Consider the following 12,764-nt stretch of genomic DNA (forward strand, 5'->3'; position numbering starts at 1 on the left):
TTGAATTACGGTTATACCTTTATTTCTATTATATTTCCTTTTATTTTTCTTTTGTGCTAAAAAGGTAAGGTACTTAATTTATGAGAATTAAATTTAGGATTAATTTTTATATGGAAATCTTTTTTATTTGGAAAATATTTCAAAATAAGTATAAAAATAACTTAAAATATGGGATATTTCAAACATTTCAAAAGGATGTATTCTTCAAACATTTCAAAATAAGTTCAAAAACTCCTTAGTAAACTTTGGACAAGTGTATAATTTTAAACTGTAACACTCCAATATAATACTCAAATGTAATACTCCAATGTAACGCTTCGAAAAAAAAATTTAGTATACTTTTCTCAAATGTAACACTCTAAAAAAACTCCTTGGTATAACACTCCAATGTAACACACAAAAAAATTCATTAGTGTTCCTAAACATAACATTCTAATGTAACACTAAAAAAAAATGTGAGATTTATTCCAAAAAGAGTACAAAAATTCATTAGTAAGCTTTGGATAAATGTATAATTTTCAAACTGTGAGTGTTAGGTTTAGAAAAAGTACATTAAATAGTTTTTTAGTATTTTTTTATGTGTTACATTGGAGTGTTACGTTTGAGATTACATTGGTTGGAGTGTCACGTTTAGGAAAAATACACTAAGGAGTTTTTTTTATGTGTTGCATTGGAGTGTTATGTTTAAAAAAAATACACCAAGGAGAGAAAAGTACACTAAGAAGTTTTTTTTGGAGTTTTTCATTGTTATATTTGGGAAAAGTACACTAAGAAGTTTTTTTGGAGTGCTACGTTGTTACGTTTGGGGAGTTTTTTTTGGAGTGTTACGTTATTACGTTTGGAAAAAATACACAAATGAGTTTTTTAGTGTGTTACATCGAAGTGTTACGTTATTAGAGTGTTACATTGGAATGTTACGTTTTTGTTCGTAATGTGGGATTGTTCCATGAGGAGGGAAAATTCAAAACCTTTATAGTGTAGATTGTCCAAATGTATAATTTCATATTTAGAGAAACCCACTTTTATCTTTAAAAATTAAATTCAAACTACTCTTTTGTGTAATTTCCACTTTAATAAAATATTTGAGGTTCATAAAAAAATAAATAAATAATAAAAAAGACTAAATAGTTCACAATATCACATTTTATGATTTATTAGTATTTCACCCTATATATAATTAATGTATTATGTGAAAGTTGATTTTTAATAAATTGTGTGAAGGTAAAAAAATTTACATAATTACATTTGGATTACCCATTTATATGAAATTTTTGACTATGCCACTATGCCACTGCAACGAAGTACTTGTATTTATCAACATATATATATATGATCACGTCAATTTTTCATACTTTTGCAGGATAAGCTCTCAGTGCATTGGAGCCTTGTCGATCGATGAAAATGAATCAGATTCAACTCTAAAAGGTAATTATTCAAAGATTCAACAAGTTTTATTTTATTTTTATTTTTTTTTTTGAGGGGGGGGTATGGATGTCTTGGACCCAGTAGTAACGGTGACACATAAAAAATATCATTTCTTTCTATCTTTTTTTTGATAATTAAATCATTTCTTTCTATCTTCCTCGCATAATGCTAAATGAAAATATTATTTATAGTCCCTAGGCCAAGAGAGAGACGATTTACCGGTAGAGTTCTTCGCCATGAGGATAAAGAATAAATTTAATCAAGAAACACTCTGGAACAATGATGAGTGGTACTGGACAAATGTACAGGCACAGCAATTCAAATCTTAAATAAATAATTTTTTATTGATTGCTTACCGTATAGAAAAAAAGTGACAAAAAGCCATATGATAACAGGTATTCCTGATTACTGTCTCTCTCCCTTATCTTTGGATTACTGCATTGCTTCCCAAAAATAAAAAATAAAGAAAAAACCTCATATATGATTGCAGCAACAAATTAACAAAAAGCCCAAACACCAAAAATAACAACAAAGGCCACTTGGACCCGTGATTGCAAGCAAAGGCACATGCTAGTCAAAATTGGGCATGCTTTTTTCTCTGCAAATTATCCCTCTGTAAATACCCGTCAATTCAAAAATCCACCATTCAAGTCTGAAATCCATCCCTCCCGAAAAGAACCTCTGTTTCTGATCATATCTGAAAAGATGAACTGCTTCACCGATAGTCGAAGTTCATAACTTATTATTGCATCTTGAAGAGGCTTTTCAGTGTCACAACCAGCTTCCACTCCTCAAGAGACAGGTCGTCCTGCACAATTTCCAGTCACAATGAGCAATGAGATGTCGGTCCTGTTTTGTGCAGCTTATAGAGCTGCTTATAGTTTTTGTATTTTGCAAATTTGTACGAATATTTTGTGCAACTTCTACTTATAGCTTATTAGACAAAAATAACTAAAATAAATTGCGGAAAAATATACTAATTGTTAAGAAGCAAGGTAATGGGTGCTTTTATATTCTATTTCTGATTATTAGTGTTTAGGCTTGCAAGAAGTTGCACCAAACAGGTCGTTATCGTTGTGTAACAGAAACCCACATGGAGAGTTCAATTCTGCTTACCCGATAATTAGCTCTAAGTACATCAATTGACCTCCTAGAGATATGGCTGACAAGCTCATCTCCGATTTCAAAATGCCTGCCAAACATCTTTTGCTGCTCCTCTGGGTTGCTACTAACTATCTGTAGAAATTCATTATGAAATTATCATGTAACTTGATAAATCAATTGAAAATTAGGACATTTGGAAGGAGACTAGAATGCCAAAGAAGTAAAACCAATTCCAATTTGTTTTCTAGAAAGACTCTACAACTATTACCCTTCTTTGTTCTAGCCCTGTCTAAGTCACAGCATGTTGTTTTATTTTTAGTCAATTTTTTGTATTTAAAAAAAAAATGAAATTTGATCCAATTTTTTACATTTTTTTGGGTTTTTAGTCTACAAGCAACTAAAAAGTAAAAAATTTACAAACTATTGAAAGGGAAAAAAAGACGTTAACTAAAACGAAAGAATCGGCTTAAAAGTTGTAACTTGGACATGGCATGGTGGCTATAACATATTAAATATTATTTTTTATGTATATAAATTATAATACAAATTCCGGGATGATATTCAAAATGCTTCTACGAAAATGAAAAATATCAAAGATAAAGGCCCACATAAATCATAAATCATAAATCATATTCCAACTCCAAAATCACAATTCTACGATTCAAAGCAAGAATTAAGTTAAAACTGCACTTCTATCGAGAAAGGACCACGTTCCCAACTAGAATGGACATATGGATCCCAAAGAGAAGGAAAAAAAAAAGCTATCAACAAGAGAAAATATGAAGCATCCATCAGATTACAGGAAAAAATTAGCTCAAATTTATTCTAGTACTTCGAATTTACACAAATAATATTTATTCATAATTACAAAAAAATCATTTGTAGTTGACATAAATCTTTAATATTTACTCATACTTTAACATATATATTACAACTAGGCAAAATATATATATATATATATATTTATATTTATGTATGTTCACAGAGGTCAAATTTTTTTTTTTTTTTTGATCGGCAAAGAAAAATTTCATTAAAAACATGAAATTTACAGGTTCAAGGAAATAAAACGCACTGAGAGAGATTCGAAGAGTAAAAATTCACTGTCAAATTAGTGAAAGGGTTAGCCTCAATTTGCCAATTTCAAACTCTAGGAGCATTGTTTTGGTGGCAAAGGTCCAAACCAACCTCACAAGGAGGGAAAATATGTAATAAAGGGGAAAACAGCTGCAGTATCAGCAAACTGAAAGGATTTAACTACCAAGCCATGATAATAGTTATAGTTTAAGATTTTGGGCATCCCATTGAAATTTAACTCCACTATATTTCAGATAGTATTTGAAATGATTCAACAATTTTAACATCCTATCAATGAATATATCACCTATAAAGCAAGGTCTGGAAGATTTCAATGAAGCATAATATAGAGCTTTTTCATTTGGTGGTTGCAGTGCTGTCTCTATATCATACTATGTTTGCCCAAATATTAAAGAAAACTCATTTAAACTGATTTGTTCTCTTGCAACATACAATCCCCCCACCCAAAAAACCAATTAAAATAATAATAAATAAATAACAAAATTGTCAAAGATTGTGTAGAATGTCTAGACCTCATTCCTTAATCGCCACTTTCTGGCCCTTCTTTGCATAATCAACTGGCTTGTGGTTATTCTCAATGGATGCAATTCGACCAATACCAATAAACTTCTTCTGACGTATACAAATTGGAGTTCCAACCTGTGTAGTCCAGTTTAAATGGTATCAGATACCTTTGACACAAACTCTTAACAAATAAATTTCATTTTCCTTTGTTTTAAATTTGGAGGTATAATTGAAAATGTTGCTAGGATATCATACGCAACAGCTTCCAAATGATTTTACATATGAAGTAACTGATCTTGTAGTGCAACAGAAATGTCAAAGCCAAGGCAACATATCTGCTATATTTACAAGGGAGGAGATAAATAAACACTTCAACAATAATGAGAAACTGTAACTTTTCCCATGTCAAAAAAAATGTAAGTTAGAATTAGAATTTTCTAAGATGAAATGATGTTTACCAGGTGCCATAGGCATTTCATGCATAACATAGGGATTTATGCTTGTTTTATGATAAACTCAAGTTACTAAATATACTTGCTAGTTGAATAACTTGAATGTCCAACTATACCTGTCGGACACATATGTCAAGTTTCTGAAACGGGCACTTCGTATATTTAGAAGAGTTAAGGTAACATAGATTTTCACTAAATTGATTCGGTTTTGTGTTGAATTAGGTTATCAAACAGTCCCAAGCAAGCGAATTAGGAGGAATGAAGTGTTTAACAAACTGAAAAAAGTATATAAAGATAAATCATAATATGACTAACTTTCAAAGTATAATTCATGATTGTTGCATAATCAACAGCATAGAGGGATCTCATTACACATTATTTTAATGAAAACCCATCAATACTCTTCAATTTTCTCAAAACCCAGCAATTTCGTTCAAAACAATTACAAAACAAATTAAACATTCATCAGGTCCAGAGGAGTCCACCTATACAAGCAACGCAATGCAAGCACATCTCACAACAAAGAATGGATAACTGGGAATCAGCATCTCACCAGGATATTTGTTCCAAATCTAGGCTTATTCCAACTACAAGACTTAGCTGCAAATCTAAAATGTCTAACACACATAAGGGGTCTGGGCATACCTGAACTAATGGATTTTTGAATGTATTGTAGGTTTTTAAAGGCTCATTCGGTTGAAAATAAAACGTTAAGAACTCAGTAATATACTGCTAGTGGAATTGGAAAACAGATGGGCAATCAAACAAATGATGATGATTCAATACCTTAGCAATGCCTTCAAGAACATCAACCCCCAAAACAATGGGATCTTTCTTGTTAAAAACACAATTTGGCGTAATATTGAGAATACATGGGAAGACCACCTCTTCAGAAGCTTCCTTCTTCTTTTCTTCCTTGAGATTGTCAATGTAGGCCTTAAACTGATCAAACAGGTGATAAATGATATCGGCAATGAATATATTGACACCAACTTCATCCGCAAGTTCCCGAGCCTCTGGCGTCACTTCAACATCAAAGGTCAAGATTGCGGCATATTCCTTTTTCTTCTCAAGCATGACACTAGCCTTCATTACATCCTTCCTATGTACAGGGCCTATGCTTATACCACTAACAGGTATGCTTACGGCTGGAGATTTCAAGAACTCCAGCAATGCTTCCAATGATCCGATAGTAGAGGCCTGAACACAAACTCCTTCGCCACTTCTATCAATCCTGTTCAATACTGACTTCACATCTTCCATGGCTGATTCCATGATATCTTCTAAATCATCATCAAGCCCCACCACATACAGACTGGTGCCTGCAATTGCATGCTCAAGGCCCTGAAAAAAAAAAAATTTAAAAAAAGGCAAAAGATATCATGTCAACAGTTGTTTCCACCATGAATAAAGCTCAAAAGAGTGTGCAAAGAAGTGTCAATTGGGATTGGGATGTTGGACAGCCTGCATGGAGTAATAAAAAATAAATAAATAAAAAAAGAAACGCCACACAAAAGAAAATAAAATAAAATAAACCCTAATTCTCTTATCTGATTACGATAATCTCAATTCAATATCGTACTCCAGAAACATTACATTAAAGGCATCCTAGGAACCCTAATTGAAGTTACCAAAAAAATAAAAACTACAATACTTAAAGACTAATAAAATATTAAAACATAATTAATTATTAATCATAAGTAAGAAAATAACATTAAAATAAATCCATAATCTCCAATTTAATTTATCCAGTGCATTTCCATTCACCGTTAGATTGTCCATCCATGTCTCACTCACACTATAAGAATATGCATGCATTGAGGCACTTCTACAGTGTCAGAACTCCTAGTAAAAGTGATTATTGGATGAGATGGTTCATCTAAATGAAATCTATGAAAAGTAGGTAATGTGAAGATGAGGTATTACTCTACAGAATTCCTCCCATCATTTGAGTGAAACTCAAGTTTTCGATACCCTTATTGCCTTTCATAACACAAGTAGGAGAAACATCATTTGCATTTTCAAAAGAGTATAGTTTAAGCCTCCAGGTAAGATGGAGAAAGAGAACACAAGCAATTGTATTGTATAATAGTATAAATATTTGGAATAGTAACATCACCTGTGCAGTGATCTTGATACCCTGGGCAGCCTTGATTTCTTTATGATGCAGATAAGTTCCCTGAAACAAAACCACTGAAAGGTTAAATACTTATTGGATAAATTGAACTTAACAGACTGCCACAAAAATTACCAGACAAAAATATAAGCGTGTCCAACATTGAAATAAGGTTGAAAGCCAAAATGCAATGATCACTGGAAAGTGAGTCACACGGGTATACAAAATTAACAACTTCCCAAATAACCCCTCTTTATACATTCTTTTCAAATCATAGTTTCATATATCGATCTTAAGATCTTAACCGGAAAAGAGACACGAAATCCAAATAAATTGTCAAAAAACTTTTCAAAGGAACAAAAAATTAATAAATAAATGCTGAAGGGAACCTTACCTTAACACGGAGTTCCTTCATTGGATGAGGTGTCAATAATGCTCCAATTGATGTAACAATAGGTCCCTGAAAATAAAAATATATCTAAGATTTTGACAACCAACAGTGCTTTAGATCTTAGGCAGTAACAAGCTATCAATCTTACCTGCATCCCACAAACAACTATTTGATCTCCTTCGTGAAGCACACCATTAACTAACACGACATCAATGGTTGTCCCATGGCCTTCAACAACCTTAACCTCCAAAACCGTACACTGACAAAAGAGTTCCAAAACAACAGTCAGCAATCACATTCCCAACGTCTCGGCGTTCAACAAGCCAATAAGAGATTGTGCAGGGCAGAGGGGGGTGTTGTACCTGCACTTCATTACTGTACGTAACTTTCTCAACCATTGTCTTTTGAGTCCATTGAACTAACAATAACAACAAATCAGGAATGCCTTCACCGCTGTTGCATCCACAAACCCAAAATATCAGGACACTGGTGCAAAATATCTGGTTTTGTTGGATATGCTGCAGAAGAACTTTGAACCAATCATATCAACAGTCCATAAGAAATACCTGATTGCACTTGTAGGCACAATACTGTAAGTTTCCCCCATTTCTTTGTTTTTATAGTACAATTCAGTGTTTAATCCTTGTTCCTTGAACTGAGTAATAACCTGAAATGATCACAAAAAACAATTGTAACAAGGTTCACCAAAAATAAAAATCATACTGAGCGAAAGAGTGGGACATATATAACCTGAGTGAGCCTCATATTAAATTCAAGTTGGACATCTTTGGATTGTTGCTTCATTGCCTTCACAATTGGTGCATTCCGGCAAACTTTCTACCCATAGAGTCTGTCAACCTGCAAATTGTGAAATCAAAGAAACAAAGTAAAAATAATGGAAATAAAATCAGAAGCAACCCATACTCCAAGGGAAACATTGCTATATAATCTCCACCTTATTCAATGCAACAATAAATTCTGTATTCCTCATTTTCAGAAGATTGAGCGATTCAATGGTCTGAGGCTCTAAGCCATGCATTATGTCAACAACCAAAATTGCAATGTCACATAAACCTGAACCCCAAGACCTTAAATTGGTGAATGATTCATGTCCAGGGGTGTCAATGACCAATAGACCTGGGACCTTCAGCTTTGCATCAGCTTTCAGTTCCTTCATTCTCTCTCGTATGTTCTGTGCTGGAAAATATGTTGCACCAATTTGTTGAGTAATCCCTCCAGCTTCACCTTCCTGAACATTAGTGCCTCGGATACAATCAAGCAGCTTGGTTTTACCAGTATCGACATGACCCATAATGCAGCAAATCGGGGACCGGAGGTCAATTTCACCCTGATTAGGCTGAGCATCTAAATTAGGTGCTTCCATCTTCCCTGAAAGTTCTTTTCGCTTATTTTTTTCGATAACCTCAATCTCCGGAGATACTTTTTGGCTAAGTTACACGGACGCGGGTACGAGGATCGGGTGTGGGTGCGTATCTAGGGGTCGGACACTTCAAAATTAAAAATTAAAGATACGTGGATATGTATCCAAATTTGGATACGGGTACGGGGATACGTTAAATATATATATATATATTTTAAATATAGTTATTAAGATGAGTTATATTATATAAATAACAAATAATTATTTTACATATATGTGTTTATTTATTTTTATTAATATATATAAGTGTATATTATCTTATAAATATCTTATATGTTATACAATAATTATTATATAATATCTATATAATTTATATAATATCTATTGTATTATATAATTTTTTTTAGATGAATAATATTACATATTATTATATTAATGTAATTTATACTATATATTATATATTAATGTAAATGTAATACTTGAATAATAATTTATAAAAATTATTATTATATATGATAAATTATATAAATTATATTATATATATTATATATGATCAATATATATGATCATTAAATCAGAAGCGAAGAGAGAGAACAGATTGAGAGACGAGAGAGAGAGAGTAGCAGAGACGAGACGAAGAGGGAGAGAGAAGCAGAAACGAAGAGAGAGACGAAGACGATCGAGCTCGAGGTCGAGATCGACAGTGATCGAAGCCCTAGACGAAGACGATCGAAGCCCTAGACGAAGACGATCGTGATCAATAGTGAGAGCCCTAATCGTGATCGATGATCGAAGCCAACAGTGACCAGTGACCAGGTTTTCTTCCTTTCTCCTCTTCCATTTCTTTGCTGTCTGTAAAATGCCGTGTCCGAGAGAGATGAGGTGAATCCGACACAGATCTCACACCCGCACCCGTGTCGTGTCGTGTCGACACGGGTACTTCGCCCCAAAGTGACGAGTCCATGTAACATAGCTTTTTGGACAGCAGGGCCTGCATCACCACCAGCCCAGCGGGCGCTCTTTACCTCTTTTTTAACCACATGTTCAGGCTCAGAGTCAGCCTCTTCATCAGCAAATGCACTTTTACCAGGCAGTTTGAGATCAGCATCATCCCAACTCTTTGCATCCCATTCATCTTCATCATCATCATCTTCTTCTTCAATTCCATTCTCTTCAACCTCATCAGCAACTTCTGTTGTCTCCTCCACACTCATTGTATCCACTTCTTCAACCTTCTCCAATTCCATGGAATCAACCTCAGCCACACCTTCCTGCTGGCTTTCCTTTGTTTCTGTGCTTTCAACAGACTTTGCAGGGGCGACACTGTTTGCTTGAGAATGATGTTGTCTTGACTTCTTTGTTTCATACTTGGGCCGTTTTGTGGGGGCACCACCAGCATCGCCAGTAGGAAAAGACAAACCTCCTGCATTAGCAAGTATTTGGTTCCTCATCACCTGCCGTCGCCGAGCTTCTTCCTTCTGTTTGCCTGTTAAAAGCCTTCCTTCCTGTTTCTTCTTCAAAAGTTTCTCCTTTTCCATTTCCTTTCTCAAGCGCTTCTTCTCTTCTGCTTGTCTTTCAAGTTCTTCGTGCAGCCTTCGCTCTTCCTCTTCCTTCCGTAACTTCTCCTCTTCTTCCCTCTTTTTCCTTTCCTCCAATTCCTTAAGCCTAGCGAGTCTCTCCTGCATCTCTCTTACATGCTTTGGGACTTTTTTATCCAATGCTTTACTCTTGATTTCATTCTTTGTTTCTTCCTGCTTTTCTTGCTCTGCTGGTGCAGTTGCAGTAGCAGCAGCTGCCACCTTTTTCTCTTCCTCTTTTTCCTTCTTCTTTTTCTTCTACTTTGCAGCAGCTGACTCCACAATGTCTCCTTCTTCGGCTTCCTTTTCAACTCTTTCACCTACCAAACCAAATGGATCAGGCCGAGTCTGGGCTTTTTCCTCTTGTGGAGGAGCAAGAGCAGGAGCAGGTTCAGGTTTAGACATACAAGGCCCTTCACCAAGCTCTGCTAGAATTTTGTCAAGGTCATCTTCTTCTTGAGCAGTCCTTGTACTCTTCTTTTTCTTCTTTTTGTTCTTTGAAGTTTCTGCCAAATCTTCAATTACCTGTTTGTTACTTTTGGGATCAGCAGCTTCTTTGCTACTAGTACTCATAATAGGCTGTTCGGGTTCTACCACATCTGTTGATTCACCTCCCAATTCAAGTGCATTGAAAACACTATTAAGTGTGTTTGGTTTCTGGATTAAGTTTTTTAAAATTGATTTTTTTTAGTTTTCGTGCTTTTTTTTTTATTTTTAGTCAATATTTTTAAAATTTTAAATATTTTTTTTATTTTTTTAGATTCACTTTTAGATGTATTTAAAAAGTAAAAAAATTGTGAAAAAATATTTTAAAAAATTAATAAATACATAAAAATATAAAAAAATATACTGAATTCTTATATTTTTTTATATTTTTGGTATTTAGTGAATTTTTAAAAGATTTTTTTATAATTTTTTTACTTTTTAGGTGTATTTATTTAGAGCATCTCCAATGGTAGTAGGCATTTTACCTATCTAAATATTACTATAAAGTATGTATTTTATTTTACCTATCAGCCGTTTTATGTTTTTACTCCAACCATGCTCTTTATTTTAGCTATTTATCAAAATACTATTAATTTTATAGAATGTCACGTCAACAACAAAGATGGAGGGAAATGATCCTAATGATTGAATACATTTTGCCTAGCGTTAAAGGCTAGCTACATGTAGCTAGTGAATATGAGTTGAGCCAAAATGCCTAATCATATGCCTAGTGCATTGGAATTGAAAAAAGTGAATCACACTAGCCATTTTAACTAACAAGTATTATATGCCTAGTGCATTGGAGATGCTCTAAGTGTCTAAAAAGTAAAAAAGTTATTTAAAATATTAAAAAAAATTAATAAAAACAAAAAAATATGAAAAATAAAAAAATAAAATTTTTTAAAAAGTATTTTTTGAAAAGTGAAAACAAGAAGGTGATTATCAGAAAACATAATTACTGAATCATCTTCATCCACAGTACCAAATATCATTAGCTGCATCACCAGCTGACCTAGAAACAGACGTGCCATCTTCATTTTCTTCGTCAACAAAAACATAGGCACTACTCTTCTTTAAAGACTTCAAAGACTTTTTCTTCTTACCAGAGAAAGTAATCGCAGCAATGTCATCTTCTTCATCCTTTGTTTCATCTCCATTGACAAACCCATCAAGACTAGACTCCATGAACACGTTAGCACTACTTTTCTGATTAGATTTCGATGGTTTCTTCTTCCCAGAAAAAGCAATAACTGGCTCTTCGTCATTATCAGAAATAATATGCTCTTCTACCCCGTCCTCGTCACTGCCAACACCATCTTCTTCATCACGAGTCACACCAGACTTTTCATCATCACTCTCATCCTCATCCTCCTCTCCAAGTAACCCAAAACTTGAAGCGCTAAAAAAATTGTTATTCCTATTAATCTTCGAATTAGACTTCTTCTTCCCGGCAAATTGTACCGCCAAAGCATCATCGTCCTCTTCTTCAATATTCTTTTCACCTAAATCCTTTTTAGAAATTCCTTTCTTGCTCTTCTTCTTCCCACCAATTGGTACAACTTTCTCGTCCAAAACCGGTTGTTCCTCGGACAATTCTGTCCCTACTGAGTACTCATCATCATCAATTACCAGCGCCTTCCTCTTCAATTTCGCACCACCGCCCTGCGTCGGGGCAGTGGCAATGGCGATGTCGTTGTCACGGGCAGTAGGCTTTTTTCGACCCATCGATGTTTTTAGTGATTTCGACAGATAAACTAAACTCGAAACTGACCCTCAACAACCCTGATGTCAAATCAATCGTCAAAATCAGAATACACAACACTAAAAATCAATACACAATTATGTCTTTATATATATACTTTGCAGTGGCCACACGCGATGCGTGTGTTATTCATATAAATAAAAATAAAATAAAAAATTAATTATATATTATGTGTTATTGTGGTAAGAGTTTTATTCATTTGTTATAAATCTAAGGTTTAAATTCCCTCCACGCATCTATCTAAAAATTTCAAGACATCATAAGAGTTGTTCACTTTACAATAATATAGATATATACACGATTACGTTTACATACCTCATACAGGACATTAGATTCAGCCTACTTTGTTGTAAAATTATGTACTCATAAATTTGTTTTGACCACGGCACGTACAGCCTCAGTGTTTTTAGGTAGAGATGGCAATCGGTACCCGGCCCGACGAGGACCCGATCCCCCGACTTCGAATTGAGC

At 34.1% G+C, this 12,764-nt stretch overlaps 1 pseudogene across 1 annotated transcript; it reads right to left on the reverse strand.

Moving 5' to 3' along the window:
• Positions 1-1,750: 1,750 nt before the first annotated feature.
• On the reverse strand, positions 1,751-12,316 carry LOC114265978 (uncharacterized; annotated as a pseudogene). The gene is made up of 13 exons (XR_014364734.1): positions 11,468-12,316; positions 9,438-10,718; positions 8,043-8,595; positions 7,838-7,945; positions 7,654-7,754; positions 7,450-7,540; positions 7,236-7,346; positions 7,091-7,156; positions 6,700-6,759; positions 5,367-5,924; positions 4,137-4,263; positions 2,542-2,657; positions 1,751-2,233 (listed from the first exon to the last, which is right to left on the reverse strand). The product of XR_014364734.1 is annotated as an uncharacterized LOC114265978 (transcript).
• Between the last annotated feature and the right edge of the window lie 448 nt (positions 12,317-12,764).

This window comes from Camellia sinensis, chromosome 3 (assembly GCF_055761805.1).
Source record: "Camellia sinensis isolate YWXY chromosome 3, ASM5576180v1, whole genome shotgun sequence".
In the NCBI taxonomy this organism is placed as follows: Eukaryota; Viridiplantae; Streptophyta; class Magnoliopsida; order Ericales; family Theaceae; genus Camellia; species Camellia sinensis.